Below are 19959 nucleotides of genomic sequence, written 5' to 3'. Positions count from 1 at the left end.
TTCAGCTTTATTTCTTTAAAAAACATTTAAATAGTTTTGTTTTTCTGGTACTTCAACTCATTTCAGTTATTTTGAAAGGCAACATTTCAAATTTTATTTATTTTTTAAATCTAATATACAGTATATATATATATATATATATATATATATATATATATATATATATATATATATATATATATATATATATACAGACACACACACCCTATATTATATCAGCTTTTATATATCATAATCATATAGCTCCTTTACAGACTGATTCAAACTGGTAACTCATGGTTCACAAAAATAAATAACACCTAAAAAATAAAACTATTTGAAAAAAAAGATAAAAGTGTTTTCGTTGAACAATCAGCTTTTACTAAGTATTTGATTCATGAAAAATAATCTTCTCATAAATCACACTACACGATTGTGCTAGACTTGTTTTCAAATCTGATTGTGAATTACAAGAAAATAAAATTTTCAAGTTTCAAAATGTAATTAGTACTCAATGTCTTGTTATTGGTGAAACCAGGAGTCCCAGAGTTAAAATTGTTTCACACAAGGCATACAGCATTTTTTTATTCTTCAGTATTTTCTTCTTTTTTTTTTTTACCCAGTAACAACATAAACATACGTTACATCATTTACACATTCTCTGAGATCTCAGTCACACACAGTCACAAAACACAATGCAAACGGTCCCAACACGCACTCATGACAGATGTGCTGGTTTTCATGCCTGCTCATACACACACAGATGTGTGGTGTGAATCTGAAGTGGGTTGTCACTCAGGCAGAAGCGGCTTGCAGATGGCCGACAGACTCCTGCGCCCAGGACACTTCATATAACGGACCGGGAAAACAGCGGCGAGCCTGTGAACCGCTTAGCAACTGGGTAAATCCTTGACATTTCTAAAACGCTTTAGCTGAAGAAGAGATAAATAAAGTGTGTGTGTGAGAGAGAGAGAGAGAGTCTAATTCTACACAATACTTGCTGCCAACAGACACACGCCCCTTTTCAGCCCAGATTTGGGGATAAAACTAGCGTCCTCCACTGAAGCAGCTAAATTATTTTTAGTATTAAGAAGGGGAAGAGGAAAAGGAGAGGGAGGGAGAGAGATAGAATTGCATAGTGGGCCACAGATTTTGCAGTGGTTACGGATTACCGCTTGCTTGTAAATCCCATCAGAATGGATTGAGAGAAAATGAGAGAGAGACAGAAAGAGAGTGAATAGAAGATCTCCAACCTATCCACTCACAAATCTGTGTGTGTCTTTAATTTATGTCAGAGTCTCGCTCTTCTGCAGATGGCTAAACTTTGACCTTCAGAGAATTTTAGAGGTTGCTCTTCTCGTTTTAATGTTCGAAACTTGAGAAGATGATGAGAAGCGTTTGAGATTATCTTGAGGTTTCTGAATTTGAAATCACTTGATCCATTCAGGAGTGGCACAGAATTGTGTTATACAGTTGTATGATATGAGAACATTAAAGGTTCTGTAAACTGCATGTAAACAAACTGCAATGTAATCAAACTTTAATAGCTTCTTTCTATTTAAATGTTTCGTTTCATTAATTTTGATTGAAGTAAAATATTGATTCAATAAAGATGAATATCAGTGTCTGTCTTATATAAATTAGATGTTTACTATTTAGGAATATTAAAAGTTCTTAAAGGGATAGTTCACCCAAATTGTTTTTACATTTAAATTCAAACTTTCACATAGAATCTTTATTTTATAATGGCAAAAAAAAGGCATTTACCATGTTTTAGAACCAAAGTCTTCATATATATAACAATCATATATGTTAAGAAACAATTCAATTTTATCACAAAAATACAAAAATATAATATAGTAAATATATATTAGTAAGTATATATATGCACGCACATAGATACATAAATACATATACAGTATATATTATTATAATGTTTATTAAAATGATCAAATTTAAACTGAAGCACTAACGTGTCATTTTAAATTATAGAGTTAAATGTAGGTATCAACATAATTCCAATATAATTTACAGTATGAAAAAGTATATTATTTTGAAAATCTTTTGTAATACAATAAATTTGTTTTCTGTCACTTTTGAATAATTTCATGCATGCTTGATAAATAAACGTATTACCTTCCTTCAAAAAAATGTATCTTACTAACTTTTGAACAGGAGTGTATCTGCAGTTCAATAACTGATTTGGTAACCATTTAATGTGCATCCCTAATTTACCGGTGTGCATACTAAACATACTACCAGATTTTTTTCCTTATAAAATTATCATTTATAAAATGACATATGCATGCAAAAGTCCAGCAAAATGTAATTGATACTGAATTACTCTTAGTACTGTAGAATCCTGTATAGATTTAATACGAAGTCATTCTCTGTAATTCTGTTCCCTTACATACTAGACGATTCCATATTTTCTCCCTCTCTCTATCCTCTTAAGCACATATCTGGAAATCCAGCCAACATGAACAGATCGAAATGCTGCTGTAACATTTAACAACACTGGTGCCTGTTCTCCAAAGCCCACTCCTGCTGCCTCTGATCAGAGCTAGAAAGAGTTGGGTCATTTCATCTACTACTGCTGGTCATCTGTGATTTCTGCACCTCCTCAGAACAATCCACAGACCTGAGGCTCTCAGCAAAGTCAATATCAAAAGCCCTCATGCTGTCTGCTGAAAGAGCAAAGAGACTTTCCTCCAGCCGTAACCAGATCTGAACGAGTCCGGGCTTCAGACGCCCACACGCCGGCTGATGCAAAAAAGAATTACACACAGAGTTCAATAGAATCAAAAGCTTCGATCTGATTGGCTGCGTCACAGGATTTTAGAGAGTCAGGATGCACTGGTTTGTATTAGTATGCTAGGAAACAAAGTCACACTTAAAGCACTATACTACTACAATGAGCGCTTCTCCTGAACCGCTTTTGGAATCTAGCAAATAAATAAAATATAAAATAAAATAAAGATAATTCATTTTTAATTGTGAGATTGTGGTCTGAATTTAATCTGAATCTGTTAAAAGGTTAGTTCACCTAAAAGGGTCAAATTCTGTCATTAACTACTCACCCTCATGTTGTTTTAATTCCTTAGACCTTCATTCATCTTTGGAACAAAAAATAATATATTTTTGATGAAATCCGAGGACTTTCTGACCATGCATAGACAGCAATGCAACTCAAATGTTCCCAGGCCCAGAAACGTAGTAAGGACATCGGTAGAATAGTCCATGTGACAAAGTTCAACTGTCATGTTTATGAAGCAGTGAGAATCCTTTTTTTGCATACACACACAAACAAACTTTATTCAACATTTTTTCTTCTTCGCATCACTCAAGGGCCCCATTATAGAGAGTATCACAACGCATGCACGTACATTCCTTTGCATGTAAACCAGACTTGGCGTATACATGTTCTATGAGCACTTTTGATAGTGCAGGAAGACGTGCCTTGGAGGACAAGAATTGTTAAATAAAGTCTTTATCTGGGAAAATTTTAGCTACATTGATCTCTATGCATGGTGAGAAAGCTCTTGGATTTCATCAAAATATCTTCATTTGTGTTCTGAAGATAAATGAAGGTTGGAAACAACATGAGGGAGACTAATAAAAGATAGAATTTTCATTTGTGGGTGAACTATTACTTTAAGAACGTGCACAGCAAAACAACGTTATAAAAGTAAACTGTAAAAAAAAAGTTAAAACTAAGCAAATTTGATAATTAATACAAAAAAAGAAAAAAACAATACACCATTAATACTTTATAATAAAAGGAGCTTGGCTGTTTTGGGGAGAATCATGAAGCTATATCTTTCTTTTATAAATATGATAAGACTTTTTGGAGATATGACGGATGCAATACTGCTCTACAGGTACTCAAGAGCAACATGAGATTGGGTGAAACTGTGTGTGTTATGTCTCCTTTCATGAATTATTCAAAAGATTCACAAACTCAAGCATTACCCGTCTAACCTGAGCTGACATTTAGGCCTGCTTAGTAAATAGGCTTGTCATATTTATTAAATATAATTTCTCCAAACAAAACCCCCTAATAAATATATATTAAATATTATTTAGATTATTATTATTATTATCACTTATTGACAATAGCATTGAATTTTAATTAAAAAAAATTGTGTCCATTTTAATAATATATACCCAATTTTTGGGGGGGTATATATAATAAATTGGCTAGTTGTATATATAATTATTAATTATAAGCAATTTTTCTTCAAAAGCAAAACTATGCATTGCAACGATAGATCGACATGAAACAAGTAGCCTGCCAGTGCATTCTCAGAATACACTGGCAGGCTACTTGTTTCATGTCGATCTATTGTGGCACCACCAATCAGACGCTCTCATCCCGTGTAAGTGGCCTGAATAAGACGTAAGTGGACCTGCTTTCACAGTCACAAACAACGTGTCCCGCACTCATTCAGCAGTAATCAAACGTTCTCCTGAGGATTTTACCCAGCAGAAACATTTCCAATAAAACTCTGCTGTCTCCGTCAAGCAGCTATTTCCTCTCATTGAGTTTGGAGTCTGAAAGCAACATAACAGAGCTTTGTGAGGTGTAAAGATGGGGCTATATTTGATCACATACTGTGGCCCAGAAGGACTCTCACTGTCACTGTCTCTGCGAGTCTCTCCGTGGGGCGCGACAGCAGCATGAAGGAACCTACTGAAGCTTTACTTGCTTTATCTTACTCGCACATTAAAGGTTTGTCAGTCCCTTGAACCTGAAACCAATCACTCTAAAACAAACTGAAGCGAACCACACTGATGAACGACGATTAAATGTTTCTTCACCATTCATTTCACAACTCACCATGACTTCATTCATCACGTATGTTGGCCTGTGATTCATATTCAGAGTTCACTTATCAAACTGATGCAGATCTTATTATTTTATCTCAAAGCTTGTTAGAGTTACAGCTCCGCTTCATAGAGTTCAGTCTAGACCTGAGAATGTGTCTTTTTAAGCAACGTGATTTGATTCGAATAAACCTTGTTTATTGCTAATCAATGAAGCGTCCAGATGTTCCCGTCATCTGTTTATTAACCTGCGCACAGAAGACCAGAGAAAGGAAGGAAAAAACTGTTCAGACGCTCACAGCCGTGTGTTCATGCCAAATGAGTCAGTTTATGCAACATAATGAAGATTTATGAACTCTGCTTTCAAAAATAGTCTCAGGATTATTATATATACACTTTTTTTTGCTTGATGCTAAAGAAACTTTTGCAGTTTCTATAGTACCAAAGGAGAAAGTCTGAAGTTCCTATCACTTTTAAAACTAATGCCTTGACAAGTGGGTTTTTGCAGTGATGCCACAGAAGATGAGTGAACAGTTTTGAAAATAACCATTTTTTTCCTTAAACTTTTCTTAAAAAGAAGAGTTCTTTATAGGCATCAATGGTTCCATGAAGAATCTTTAATATCCATGAAACCTTTCCATTGCACAAAAGTTTCTTTAGTGGAAAATGGTACTTCATAAGAAGAGGTTGTTGAATTTTTTTATTCTTAAGATTGCATCATTGACGTTAGAAATAAAATACTCTAGCCATCACTCAGAACACTTCTCAACTGCCTAGCAATGCCTTAGAAACCATTTAGAACCAAAAATTGCCTAGAAACTGCATAACAGCACCCTATCAACCACCACAGCAACTACTGTACATAACTACCCCCAAAAAACACAATGTCCATCTTACCATCTATCCATCCACTGAACCATCTAACCACACATTTCTCCATTCCTCCATCGTACCATCTGACTACTCATCCATCAAACATCCACCCATCCATCTAACTATTTAACCACAGTCCATCCAACAATCTAACCACCAAAACATCCATCTAACATCTTACAAATCTAACATGCATCCATCCATCAATCCAACTATCCATCATCTAACCATTTATCCATACATCCAACCTTCTAACCATGTAACAATCTAAACAAAACCATCCATCCTCCCAAACATCCAACTATCCATCCATTTCAATATTTATACTGTGGGATTGATTACTGGATTGTGTTCCACCTGTGTTGATTAGGCTAAGTATCGGGGGACGCGCTCCTCCCGAATCTTGTTACGAGAACATAATTTAACTATACATACATTCAACAATGTAACAATCTAACATCCGTCCATCCATCAAACATTCTTCCATCCATCTAACTACAGTTCTTACGTCTATCAAACATCCACCCATCAATTTAAAACTACCTTCCATCCAACTGTTTAATCTAACCACCCAAACATCCATCAAACCACTTTTCAAATCTAACCATCTAACATCCATCCATCCATCCAACTATCTATGCATTTAACCATATATCCATATACAATGTAACAATCTAACCATTCATCCATTAAACATGCACCCATCCATCTAACCACAGTACTTAACCATCTAACAATCTAACCACCAAAACATCCATCTAACCATCTTACAAATCTAACCATCTAACATCCATCAAACCATCCATACAACCAACTATCCATCATAACCATTCATCCATACATCCAACCTTGTAACCATGTAACAATCTAACCAATCGAACCATCCATCCATCCAACTATCCATTTATGTAACCCAATGTCTATCAACAATGTAACAATCTAACCATCCAGTCCATCAAACATCCACCCATCCAACTATTTAACCATCCACCCACCCATCCATCTAACAATCTAACCATTGACCCAAGCATCTAACATCTTTCCATCCATGCAACTATCCATCATCTAACCATCCATCCAACAATGTAGCAATCTAAACATACATCTGTTACTTTTGAAACATTTTTCCAAAAGTTCAAACAAGCCTTTGTCGAGCCAGCAAGAATCATGGTTTGTGTTGACTAACTTTGCGCTTCTATTTAAAATTGACAGTTGCATAAATTCCTTTGAATTTCACTTCCTTAAATTCAAACTGCAACCCTGCATCCTGTTTCGAAATTCAGGAATTCAACTGAAATTTCAAATGCATTCTCAGTTTAGTTCCCCCAGCAGCATGATCTGAGGAAACATCTGTCTCTCTAGCACAACATTTGAATAGTGTGAGGGATTTAAACAATGAGAATGAGAAACATGGCTTAGTGAGAACTGCTAAAAACAAGCCAAAAACCCAGACAAGAACAGAAGGATTGAGAACGTCCTCTGGATATTAAAAAACTTCACGCGAAGATGTTAAAAGCATGTTAATGCTAAATCTCAATGGGCCTGAACTCAGATCAGGGTGAGATGAGAGAAAAACAAGAAGAGAGGAGAAGCTCTGATGAGAGAGAAGGAGAAACAAGGACACGATGAAGGAGAGTAGAGATGGAGCAGGTCTGGATGCGGCTGGTTTTTCACTCAGAATCGCATTGAACCAAACATATCGATGGCTGACAAGATTAGCAGGGATCAAGCTAACCTGTGTGTGTGTGTGTGTGTGTGTGCTACTGGCTCTACACATTCAATCAACACCTCGTCCTGAAGGCCAGCAGAAGAACGGCAGACCTGAATGCCTCTGGCACACAGATAATCATTTACCATTTTTAACACAAACGCTGCAAATTAGGAGACTATCCTCCCTTTAGTCGAACACGAAGCTTAGTGAATACACTGTAAAGAACAGTCATTTTTGAGTGAGTCAGACCACCTCTTGTTCAAATTACCACACACCGGTAATCAACAACAAAAAAGCTCCTGTTCATCCTCGTCTGCACTTTCCACTCCTGACGCCGGTGGAGAGAGTTTGTCAAGCTACTCATTATCTGAAGTGAACATCAATTGACATTTGCAACCCATTTAACTTACATAATCAGATGTGTGACTTGACTTTATCCTTTATCTGGAATCGATTGGATAGTTGAAAATGTTCCTGAATCTTTCTTTAATCTTACCACTAGATAATGAGGTCATTTACAGCTGCTTATCATTAATGTAAAACTGTCAAATGGAGTCGATATTTGGTCATATATATTAATTTAAGTCCATTTCACACTGACAAAATGTTATTAATGTGTCTTATACTTTTACAAACGAGACCTTAATCAAACTTTCAAACATTTTAACCAAACCTAGCTTGAATGTAACATACACAACCTTTATTAATATACATATTAAAGAAAGTATATACTTGTTTAATATATATATATATATATATATATATATATATATATTTATATATGACCCTGGAGAACAAAACCAATCTGACGTAGCACTGGTATATTTGTAGCAATAGCAAAAAATACATTGTACGGGTCAGCATTTTTTATTTTATGCCAAAAATCATTAGGATATTAAGTAAAGATTACGTTCCTTGAAGATATTTTAAAGGTGATTTTCTCAATATTTAGATTTTTTTGCACCCTCAGATTCCAGATTTTCAAAGAGTTGTATCTCTGCCAAATATTGTCCATTTTTTAAACCATAAATCAATGGAAAGCTTATTTATTCAGCTTTCAGATGATGCATAAATCAAAAAAAAAAGAAAAAAAAAAAAAGAAAAGAAAAGCTGAGCCTTATGACATAAAAAATATTTAAAACTAATAACCATTTTCTTCTTGTAAAGACATTGTTTTAATTAACTAATTGCTGATTTTCAACAGTAATAAACATAACACATTTTGTTGTTGTTTTTCATCATAATTTTAACCTTTTAATTGAACTTAATCATTAAATTAATGCATCTTTTTTCATTGGTTTGCTTTATATATATAACATTTATTAGTGTGTCAAAGAAAGAATATAGTTATGATTTAATGTTTTCTTCTTCGTTTTCCTTATCTCATTTTCTAAACCAAAAATATTAACAGTTGAACAAAAAAGAACCTTTGGCATCTAACGGATTTGTCAATATTTTTGTAAATAATAAGGCTAAAACCATAAATGTTTTTACCAGCTACTAACTCACTTTCGCTCCATTCACATGTAAAAAACTCATTTTCCACCATCACACAATTCCTAATAAACCAGAAATGCATCACACTACAGGATTAAAGTGAGATGCACATGCTGCGGTTTCACATTGACTTTAACCAGCACTGAACCCAGAGCTCAAATCCAGAATCCAAACTAACAAGCTATCGCCTGAAGACAAGGTGTTTCCTGACAGAAACCCTCACTGTGAGAATCACTCCAGACGGCCGACAGTAGCATCACCCTGAGACCCTGAATACAGACAGATTTCTCTCTCCCAATGTGTCTGAAGCGTTTTGTCAAAGCTTCTTCTCGCTCAAGGCTGCTGGACTGAACCTGAGAAACAGCTGCGGAGCCCAGCCTGAGTCAGCCCTGATCCGCACAAATAAAACACAAAGCCAGCACATGCAAGCTTATCAGATATTAAAAACAAAAAACAAATGATACTGTATGAGCAGGAGCGATTTTTCATTTCCTCTCTGAGACCCCAGGAGTTCATCCTGTGGCTCCAGTGGAGGGGGGCGAGCGGCACACGCGATCAATAAACAAAACCCCCGTGGACATCTGTTTGGACAGGTGCGCTGATTAAGAGCGGCACGTCGATGGGCATCTCCGATACAACACCGGAGGAGACGGCATCACGGGGACACGGCCAGATGGTGACGGGCGGGTCAGAATTACCAATAAGCCACCTGACGCTGAGCATTACGGTGATTTTACCACGAGAGGCTTGAAGGAATGGTTCACACAATAAGGAACATTTGCTGAAGATGTACTCACCCTCAGACCATCCAAAGATCTAGATGAGTTTGTTTCTTCTTCAGATTTGGAGAAATGTGGCATTACATCACTTGATCATCAATGGATATACTCTGCAGTGAATGGGTGCCGTCAGAATGAGAGCCCAAACAGCTCATAAAAACATCACAATGATCCACAAACAATACACACCACTCCAGTCCATCAGTTAATGTCTTGTGAAGCGAAAAAGCCGTGTTTTAAATAAACAAAAGCATCCATAATATTGCTTTCTCTAGTATAAAGGCGTCTAGTCTGAATCAGTAGAGAAATATGCACAGATCAAGCACTGCTTACAAGCAAAGACAGTCCCAAATTTTTGTAACCAAATCTAAACAGTGGACTTCTTCACTAAACGAAGCGTTATTATCGGTTACAGACTCACACTCTGGTCAGAAGTGATGTCTCAGTTATGGATTTGTTTGTTTGTAACTGATGGACTGGAGTGGTGTGGATTATCTCTGGATTATTGTGATGTGTTTATCAGCTGTTTGGACTCTCATTCTGACGGCACCCATTCACTGCAGAGCATCCATAATGCTACATTACATCAAATCTATTCTGATGAAAGAACAAACAAAAAAAACTCATGTACATCTTGGATGGCTTGAGGGTGAGTATATTTTAAGCACATTTTCATTTTTAGGTTGAACTATTCCTTTAACTGTGTTTATAGCATTTATAAAAAGATAGAAAGACAAAAATGTTCACTAAAACTGAAATTAGGAACAATAAATCACAATGAGCAATGCTTATTCTTGGCAGAAACTGAAAGCATAGTTCATCATTTACCTGCAGGCTGTTTGCGGTGTTATAAAGGGCTGAAGCAACTTGGTGCATTAAAACAGAGCTCAGGTGGAGACGTGGTCCAGCTTGTGTTGTCTTCAGTCCTCTCCTCCTATGGTTTGGTCTCGAGATATCTGCCGTTCAAAAAGACAAAAAAAAGGTCAGTACTGTATATTAGGGCTATAAGCTACACACCAATATAGGCTATTTTCTTAAAAAAAAAAAACATCCAGCGTGAATCAACTGAATCCTGAACAAGTGACTCTTGTGAACCAGATCTTTATAAAGAACTGAAACAAAACACACAGAGCAAATGATTCCTTCTATTCCTAATTTTTCTCTGAAGTCAATCTAAACACACAAAGCACGGAAAGATTCAGACCAAATGATTCCTGAACAAATAACTCTTATTAACCAGTTCTTTTCAGCAAATCATGAAATATTGCACAGCGCAGCCAATGCAGACCAAATGATTCCCGAACAAATGACTCTCTTGAGCCTGTTCTCTACAGAGACGAACGCATACAGTGTAATCATAAACATGCAGCATGATTGACAGGCAGAGGCTGTTTCTGAGACTTCTGGCCACTCGCCAGATCCCTTTTATCATATTTTCACAGCATCTGGATCTGTCACAGAGATAGATCTGATGTCTCGACACTCCTATATCAGGTAGTGGAGACGTTTTATCTGTGATATTAAACCCATTCCTTATAGCACCTTTAATAGGACAAAAGCGTTATGAAAGATTGTTTGATGGATTGAAGGACTGTTTGCAGATGTCATATCTCTCTTAAAGCATCAATGATATGATTCCTCCTGTTTATTCTGCACCTGCCCATAAGAAATGCCACCATGTATACTGTAATGTATGTGAAGTTTTATTTTATGTGCTGAAGCATTGTTACCACATATTTGCTTTCCACTCAATTATATCATAATAATGACATGTCATTTTAACAACACTTTTCCTCATAATAATGAAATGTCATTTAGTTAAAACAATATATTTTCCCGTTACAACGAGTTGCTGTTGTTTAAACAACATATTTTCTCATAATCATGAAAGGTTGTTGCAAAAACAATGTATTTTATGTTGTTTGGAATATATTGTCTTGTAATAACAAGATGCTATTTTATTTATTTAAACAAAATATTTCTTGTAATCAGATGCAATGAAAATATATTGAATAATAATGAGACGCTATGTTGCTAAAATTATTTCTTTCTTGTTTTTCTTGAATATTGCCTAAACAATATTTCCTTATAACAACATGACATCATTACAAGAAAATATTTAATTTAACAAAACATCTCATTATTACAAGAAAATAGTTTAAAAAACAATTTTATTATGATACAATGTTGTTTTAACATCAAAAGTCATTTTAACAACAGCATAATTATAGAAAAATAATATGCATGTGGCAGCAAGGCACCACTTTAATTTTATGATCACTGAGATATTTAGTTTGTATTTTTATAGCTTTAGTTATTTTACTACATCAAGTTAAACTAAATGAAAATGATGAATGATGCTTAAGCAGCTAGCAGAAATGAAACAGATTTTTAGTTTTTTTTTTCATATTTCAGTTAACATTTTAAAAGTTTTAGTTAACTATAATAACCCTGCTGTAGATAACTACAAGCAGCCCAGAATCCGAGCGAAGAGCTCCATCTGAGCTCTTTCACAGCCCTCACAGAAGGAACAGGAAGTTGGTGTGCGTTCGATCTGGTGATGGGCCAACGGTGCGAGGACAGCGCTCCCATGGCAACAGGATGAGATTGGTTTGCTTAGCCGCGGTCCGCTCCGCTCGTGTCCTAATGTAAAGAGACAACATGCTGGAATTAATCAGTGTGTCAGAGAGGAGCGGAGAAAGTCAGGACAATTTCATTTGAAGACAAAAGAAATGAAAGCCAATTCTTTTTTCTTTTTTTTTCTCCCCCTCAACACACATATCCCCGAATCTCCTGGGCTCCGAGGACACAGAGTTACACCAGACGGCAGCGCGCATACATTTCTCACCGAAGACACAGCGATCTTCTAGCAGAGACGAGTCAATGTGGGTGACAGAGAATGACAGAAGACGGCAAAAGAGAGAAAATCTCTGCTGAAAGACAAACGTCAGAATCCTTCGTCAAAATCCTTCAGACTCTAAAACAATCAAGTTTTTTATGTGACAAAACGGCAGCTGCCACATGAATGTGCTTTCATGAGCAAATATTAAATGTTATATGACAAAACCAGAACTGCATTCTAACCTCAGACGTCCAGGTTAATCCTCAAAAACAGACAAATCATTCATACTTCTGAGGACTTGTGTATATATCACATACTGCTGAATATATGTGGAGCATATTTGGATACTTTGTTATGATGCTAATATGGCAAAGTCATTCAAATAATTGGTTTTGATGTATAGACATTTACATTTATATTCATACGTTTTAATGTGATTGACACAATGCAAGATTTAACATTTGGTTGAAGTTAATTTAATATTGTATTTCTGTTTGATAATTGACGGACCCCTGCGGTACGTTTGCGGACCCCCTGATGGAGACTCCTGCTGTACGCCAATATTAGTACATTCTGCCACAGCATTATGCTTTTGATATTTCAGACCCCCATGCTTTGTTTGTATGTAAGCATTAGCATCTAGCTAAATCATTACTTTAAAAAAAAAAAAAAAAAAGCATTCCACTTTTTTTCATCTGAAGCAACAAGCAAATTACTCTTATTAACTCAGTTCTTGTTAATGAATCAAACACATTTAGCACAATCCAAATGATTCCCAAACAACTGATTCTTTTGAATCAACTTTTGTAAAGGAATCAAACAAAGCAAAAGAACCAAAATAAATGATTCTCAAACTGATTCGTGTTAGTGAATCAAACACACACAGCACAGACAGTTCAGACCAAAATGTTCCCCCCAAACACAGACCGATATTTTTTTTAATGAATCAGACATATCCAGCACAAAAAGTGCAGATCTAATGATTCCCAAAGAAATGAATCCTTTAACCAATTTTTGTTAGTGAATCAAACAAAAAGTGCAGATCCAATGATACACACATAAACGCCTTTTTAAACTAATATATCTTAGTAAATCAAACATGTACAGTATAACACAAGCAGTGCATGCAAAATGATTCCTGAACAAATTCTCCTTTGAAACCAATTCTTGTTAGTGAATCAAACACAAACAGAACAGCACAAACAGCGCAGACCAAATTATTCCCTATTTTTTTCATAGTGAATCAAGCACATACAGAACAAACAGTGCAGTGTAATGATTCCCAAATAAATGACTCTTTTGAACTGGTTCTTCTGAACCAAAGACAACGCAGAAACAGTGCAAACCAAATGATTCCAAAATAATGATTCTTATGAACAAGCTCTTCTTAAAGAATCTAAAACATACTCCACAACCAGTATTAGTTATAGATATTTCTGTCAACTTACAGTTTCAAGGCTCACGAGATGTGGATGTTTACTGATTGTTCATGTAGTAGACGGGAAATTATCCCATTATTTGGCAAAGGAATCACACTTCTAGTTCAACAAAATATTTCTTCCTCAAAAGCACTACAAAAAACATTAACAAACCCATTTCGGAAATGGAATCTGAATCCCAAAGGAAAACAGTGGAAACCTTTACTATGCTAAACTCACATACTATTTGAGTAGTAGCTGGTTTATGTACTGGGATTCAGCTGGAGAAGCGTGGTAGTTAGTGTCCATGTGAGTAAAGCCAAAGGTTTGATGCTGTCACGAAGACAGACGTTTCCCTCAAACCATGTTCCTGCTCGGTTTACTCTGAAACTGCCAACATAAAGCTAGTTTTGGTCTCAGAAGGGAACATAACACCACATATAAATCCAGATTCTGGCCTGTTTCTCGTTTGTTTGGTTTCACCTGAGGAAACGCTGGTCAGTGATGCTGAGGTTCAAACAGAAAGGTTTGTGAGCAGAGAAACACGGTGCTAAAACTTCTGCTGTCACAGATAGAAACCCCTCTATCCAGAGCAAATTCTTGAAATCTATAGCACAACAGAAAATAACACCCTGGTAACACTTCAGATGAAGCAGAGTCTTCACAGAATCTAAAATTAACTTTGCAACAACAGCTACTGGCAGGTGAACACAATCCATATCAAATATTTCAGAAATATAAAAATATAAGCAAGTATACTGAAAATAGTGCAATAAATCAATAAATTATTTTGTTTAATTTAAATGTAAAAAACAACAACAACAAAAAAAACATTTATATATATATATGTAAGGAATAAATACAATTTTTTTTTATTTTTAGTGCTGTCATGATTAATCGCATCCAAAATAAAAGTTTTTCTTTTACATAATATATGTGTGTACTAGGGATGCACCGAATCCAGATTTTTGGGGTTCGGCCGAATACCGAATCCACTGTTTAAGATTCGGCCGAATCCGAAACCGAATACCGAATCCTACTCGCACCCTTATTCCATTAACACAGTAAAACACATTAACAAAGCAAACAACGTCCACAGCAATGTATTTTTCATTTTATTTTATTTTAACTGTAAAAAAGAAAAGAATAGGCAACATTATGCCAGGATGACAAGTGAGAAAAACATTTTTGACAATTACCAAGCTTATGCTTACCCAAAACCTTTCAATAAAAGTGCAGCAATTCAAAGCAAAGTGTTTTTCTTTTCTTTTTAAAAATCAGAATATGTTTGGTGACTTAACTGAAATTAATGTAATTGAACATTAACTCAATAAACATGGGGAGGCTGTTTAGTTTTCGTTTATAACAGTAGGATAGGCTACGATTAGAACAGTAGCCAAATATTACGAAAAATATTACGGAAGATCACACACATCTCCTGCATCATAATTAAATTAAGGTAAAACCTCTAATCTTTCACATGAAATGAGTTTAATAAAAAAAAACTAAAAAAACAAGACGCTCTGCATTAACAGGTGACAGCCGGTTGCGAGTGTGGGAACGAATGTCCCCAGCAGTACTGAAAAGTCTTTCACTGGGCACAGAGGTAGATTTTTGCCATTTTTGCCAGCAGTGGAAATCACCGCTGATTTGTCTTCCACCACTGAAGAGGATCCTCTCTAAGAGGAATCAAAGACTCACCAAAAAAAACTCTTATCTCCACGTCAGCACCCGATGTGACTGGCTGGCTCTGTATTGCTACGGTATAAATCGTCCCAGCCGCTCAAGATTCCAGAACAGTGTTCTTCCTCATATAAACACCTTCACGCAATCAACAGCCACGTAGCGTCGACCAGCGTAGCGCAAGCCTAGGGTTCGGTTCGGTGAAAAACAAAAACAAAGGTTCGGCCGAAACCGAACCCCTTCAAAAAGCTCAGTTTTCGGCCGAATCCGAATCCTGGATTCGGTGCATCCCTAGTGTGTACCATGTTTATTTATTATGTATATATAAATACACATGCATGTATATATTTAAGGAAAAGTATGTTATGATTATATATTGAATATATTTATACATCAATTATATGAACATAAATATATACACATCTAAATATTTTCTAAATATATACTGTTTTTGTGTGTATTAATACACATACACAGATATTTTTTAAACAAAAGCTTATTAAACTTATCGCAATTAATCATTTGACAGCGCTATTTATTTTATATATAAAAATAAATATTAGGAAGAAACAAAATAGAATGATTTATTATTTGATTAGATTATATATTCATATTATTTATACCTAAAATTAAATTCAATAAACAATTATATATATATATATATATATATACATATATATATATCATTGTAAAATCATGAATAAAAAATAATGCTTATATAATAGTTGTGTTTTAACAACATTAATAATGATGGTGTTTTGGAGGCCTGAAATGTTAACTTTTGACAAATGCAAAGAAAAACATTTTCCATTGTCATTCAAATGAACCCTAAAATGATAAGTCTGTATCAGGAATTGCAAAAATAAACAGTAAAATACTCCTAAATCAAGTTCATAAACTTGTTGAAATGTTTCTCAAAAAACGATGTGCAAAGTTCTTCAGAAGCCTTTAACCAGCATTGCCTAATTGAACCTCAAATCTAAACATGCCACATGCTATGCATATATTTATGGACTAAATGTTCATCCGTATGTCAGGACAGAAATCCAGCAGATGGTTCATGTTCTCTCACAGTTATACAAGCAGCAGAAAAACTCACACACTGCTTGGAAAGTTTGTGTGCGAATGAGTGTGTGCAAAGAAACAACTCCCCAGTGCAATGTTCACCGAGAGTTTCTGTTTCATTCCAGCCCATCGGTCAGGATATCTCCTGCATAAAAACCATCTGACCCCCTGCGGCCTCCAATGGGACGGAATCGCTCATCGTTTCCGCTCGGGACTCGTCACGATCCCCAGATGCGGCCCTGGAGGTGACGGCCTCTTACTCCACTACTGAACGTATAAAGAGTCAAATCTTTTCTGCTACAAAGCAGGCTGAAGTCCAAAGACTGTCAAAACACTACAGCAGCTACTTCCTGCCAACAAGCGTCTGGCTATAACTGGAAACACACTGGCGCTGAGGCTCCGTCAGCTGATGTAGGTCTCGCCGAGGACAAGAGTTCACCGAGAGTGCAGGAGAGAGACAGAGACACGAATAATTAGCACTGCTTGCTTCAGCTCATGCTATGGGCTAGTGATCTCAACACACTCCAAACACTAAGTGTGCACCTCATTCTCCTTATTACACAACTTCAGAGCCATTCATGATAGATAGATAGATAGATAGATAGATAGATAGATAGATAGATAGATAGATAGATAGATAGATACAGTTTATTTTGCACATTTAATAATTATGTATTATTTATTTGTTATATTTATGTTATTTGTATTTTTTGTTATTATATTATATACAATTTATTTTCTATATTTTATGTATATTTTTTATATATAAATTTTAGAACCATACATTTATTTATTTATTCCTTTTTAGTAATTTTGGGATATTTGTGTATTTATTACTACATATTGACTTTATCATTACTATTATTTAACAGATAAAGAAATACATATCTTATTGTTAAAATAATAATAGTAGATATTATTAACATTAATACAAATGATAATAATAATAATAATAATAATAACAACAACTTAAATAAATGATAAAAATGTATTAAAATAGTAATTTAGATAAAATTATTTATATTATTATTTATTGTTTATTTAGTTTGTTACTATTTCTAGATTTATCGGGTCAATATACACATTGGTATATAGTAATAGTTAATATAATGTTATCATTATTTCTTTTTGTTACTATATAATATATATATATATATATATATATATATATATATATATATATATATATATATATATATATATATATATATATATTATATTATGTTATAATAAACAAATATGAATATATCAGTTATATAAAATTTTATTTATTCCTTAATCAGAAATAATGAAATAATACTGATTCAGTAAAATGTATACATTATTAATGAACAAAGAATGAATAATAAAATAATGACAAATATTTATATGTGATAATATTTATAAACACAAAATATAAGCAAATAAAATAAATAAAAAATAATAATTTCTTCCTTATATTTTGAGGGGCTTCAAGTGAATTTATGTTGATGCATCCTACAATTTACACGTAAGGAAAATGTGTTAATTTGAGTAGTTTAACTGCAAGTATTAAATAAATACATACATTTCCATAGATGACTTCAGAGCCAACCACTGACATACAAAGAGCTACACAAATAGACACAGTTTTGTGAAAGGAAACTGTAAGAAAAACCAGCCAAATTTAGTTCAATCTTAAATAAAATGCATAATTAAGTGCATCCAATTCATCCAGACGAGTAAGTAGTGTGTGTGTGTTGAATCTGATCCATATGTAACGCTCCGGACGCTCTTTCCGTTCCACCGCCCCTGACCTTGCCACCGTTCCCCGGAGATGAGCGACGAATGTCAGCACTCTGCCAAACAAGAGTGGCCTTCGTTACCCAGCGTCCCTTTCCCGCCTAGAAACAACCACAGAGGGCAGAACGAGAGAGATGCAACAGATGCCCACTTCAACATCGTGCACTACTGAACGCAAACGGATAAATAAACAATACGAGCGGGCAGAGAGAAACCAATGCTTGCCGGCACTCCACCGATCCGACAGCTGGCACAGATACCCTCCACAACCCTGGCAAACACCGCCCCCTTCTCAGGAGACAGAGACAGGAAGTAGATAACATTTCTGTGTCTCTCAGCTCCAAGTCTAATTAACACTCGAACACATACAAGTCAGCTAAAAGTGTGTGTGTGTGTGTGTGTAGGAGGTGACTGTCGGAGATCTCGTCTGGAGGTGAGACAGTCTGGCGGGTGATAAAGATGGATGAGAGGACGGCTGGAGCCAATCGGGTCGCGGGCGCACATGGCCATTTCTATTTCTCACACACGCTCACTTACTGTTGCACTCTCGGCTGACATGTCAAATATTTGTCTTCCCGTTTCATTTATTCGCCCTGCTAATTATTAATGAACTGCAGATCGTGCTAATTGCTTCATCACTTAAAGAAAATTATCTCTCAACACCGGATTAATGAGGATCGTCGTTTCGGCAAATGCATCGTGAAATATGAGCTAACTGCAGCTTGAACGCAGTGCTAAATAATTTAGAAAACATCAGCGTGCCCTTCTAGCTAGAAAAAAGTGACTCACCTCAAATAGGTAAATATAGGAGGTTTGGCGGGAAATTGTATAAAATATGAGCAAAACAATAAGCTGCTTCACAAAATATCCAAAGTGACTGAAAGTACAGTGTGAAAATATATAAATATGGAAATCTAAACACTTTTGGTAAAAGGATAGAAAAACAAAATGAGCTTACAGAGTTTAAATGAGCAGGTTTTGTCATTTCTTAAATATCATCAACAAACTATTAAAAGTGACTCAACTAAAATTTAAAACTATGCAAATTGAACAGACTTGAATTATCTTTAAATATGAGTTACAAGTGACTCGGCTAAAGTTTTAAAATATGTAAATTCAACAGATTCAAAACATTATTTAATACATTTATAAAGTGATTAATAAATATAAGTTAAACACAAAGTAGCTGTAACCTGAAAAAAAGTGTCAATTTATTTTTGATGGTAGAAAAATTTAAATAAAAATTAAACTAAACCAAAAATATGAATATGAATATGTTATTTTAGTGTCATCAATTTTTAATGCTTTTTATGGTTTTAAGTTTTATATTTACTTTCTCATTTTAATTTATTATATTTATTTTGTTGTTTTTGTAATTTATATTATTATTATTATTATTATTATTAATACATCTATAGTTTTCTAACTTTAGTTTTATTTTTCTTAGAGCAACAAACAACATTTATATGCTGTAATATAAACATTTATATATGCAATGTTTAAATCATCTTTAAAGTTCTCCAA

The 19959-nt window shown here is 34.9% G+C and overlaps 1 protein-coding gene across 3 annotated transcripts in view; it reads right to left on the bottom strand.

The window, feature by feature from the left end:
* Window positions 1-19959, bottom strand: part of plxnb2b (plexin b2b) — a gene marked incomplete at its 3' end in the record, with an annotated part of 146209 nt that overhangs the window by 67711 nt on the left and 58539 nt on the right. For all 3 annotated transcript variants that reach the window (XM_052597729.1, XM_052597731.1, XM_052597730.1), the window contains 1 exon segment: window positions 10495-10622.

Source organism: Carassius gibelio, chromosome B25 (genome assembly GCF_023724105.1).
Source record: "Carassius gibelio isolate Cgi1373 ecotype wild population from Czech Republic chromosome B25, carGib1.2-hapl.c, whole genome shotgun sequence".
In the NCBI taxonomy this organism is placed as follows: domain Eukaryota; kingdom Metazoa; phylum Chordata; class Actinopteri; order Cypriniformes; family Cyprinidae; genus Carassius; species Carassius gibelio.
The sequence above is the reverse complement of the archived record's forward strand: the minus strand, read 5'-3'. Positions and strand labels throughout refer to the sequence as shown.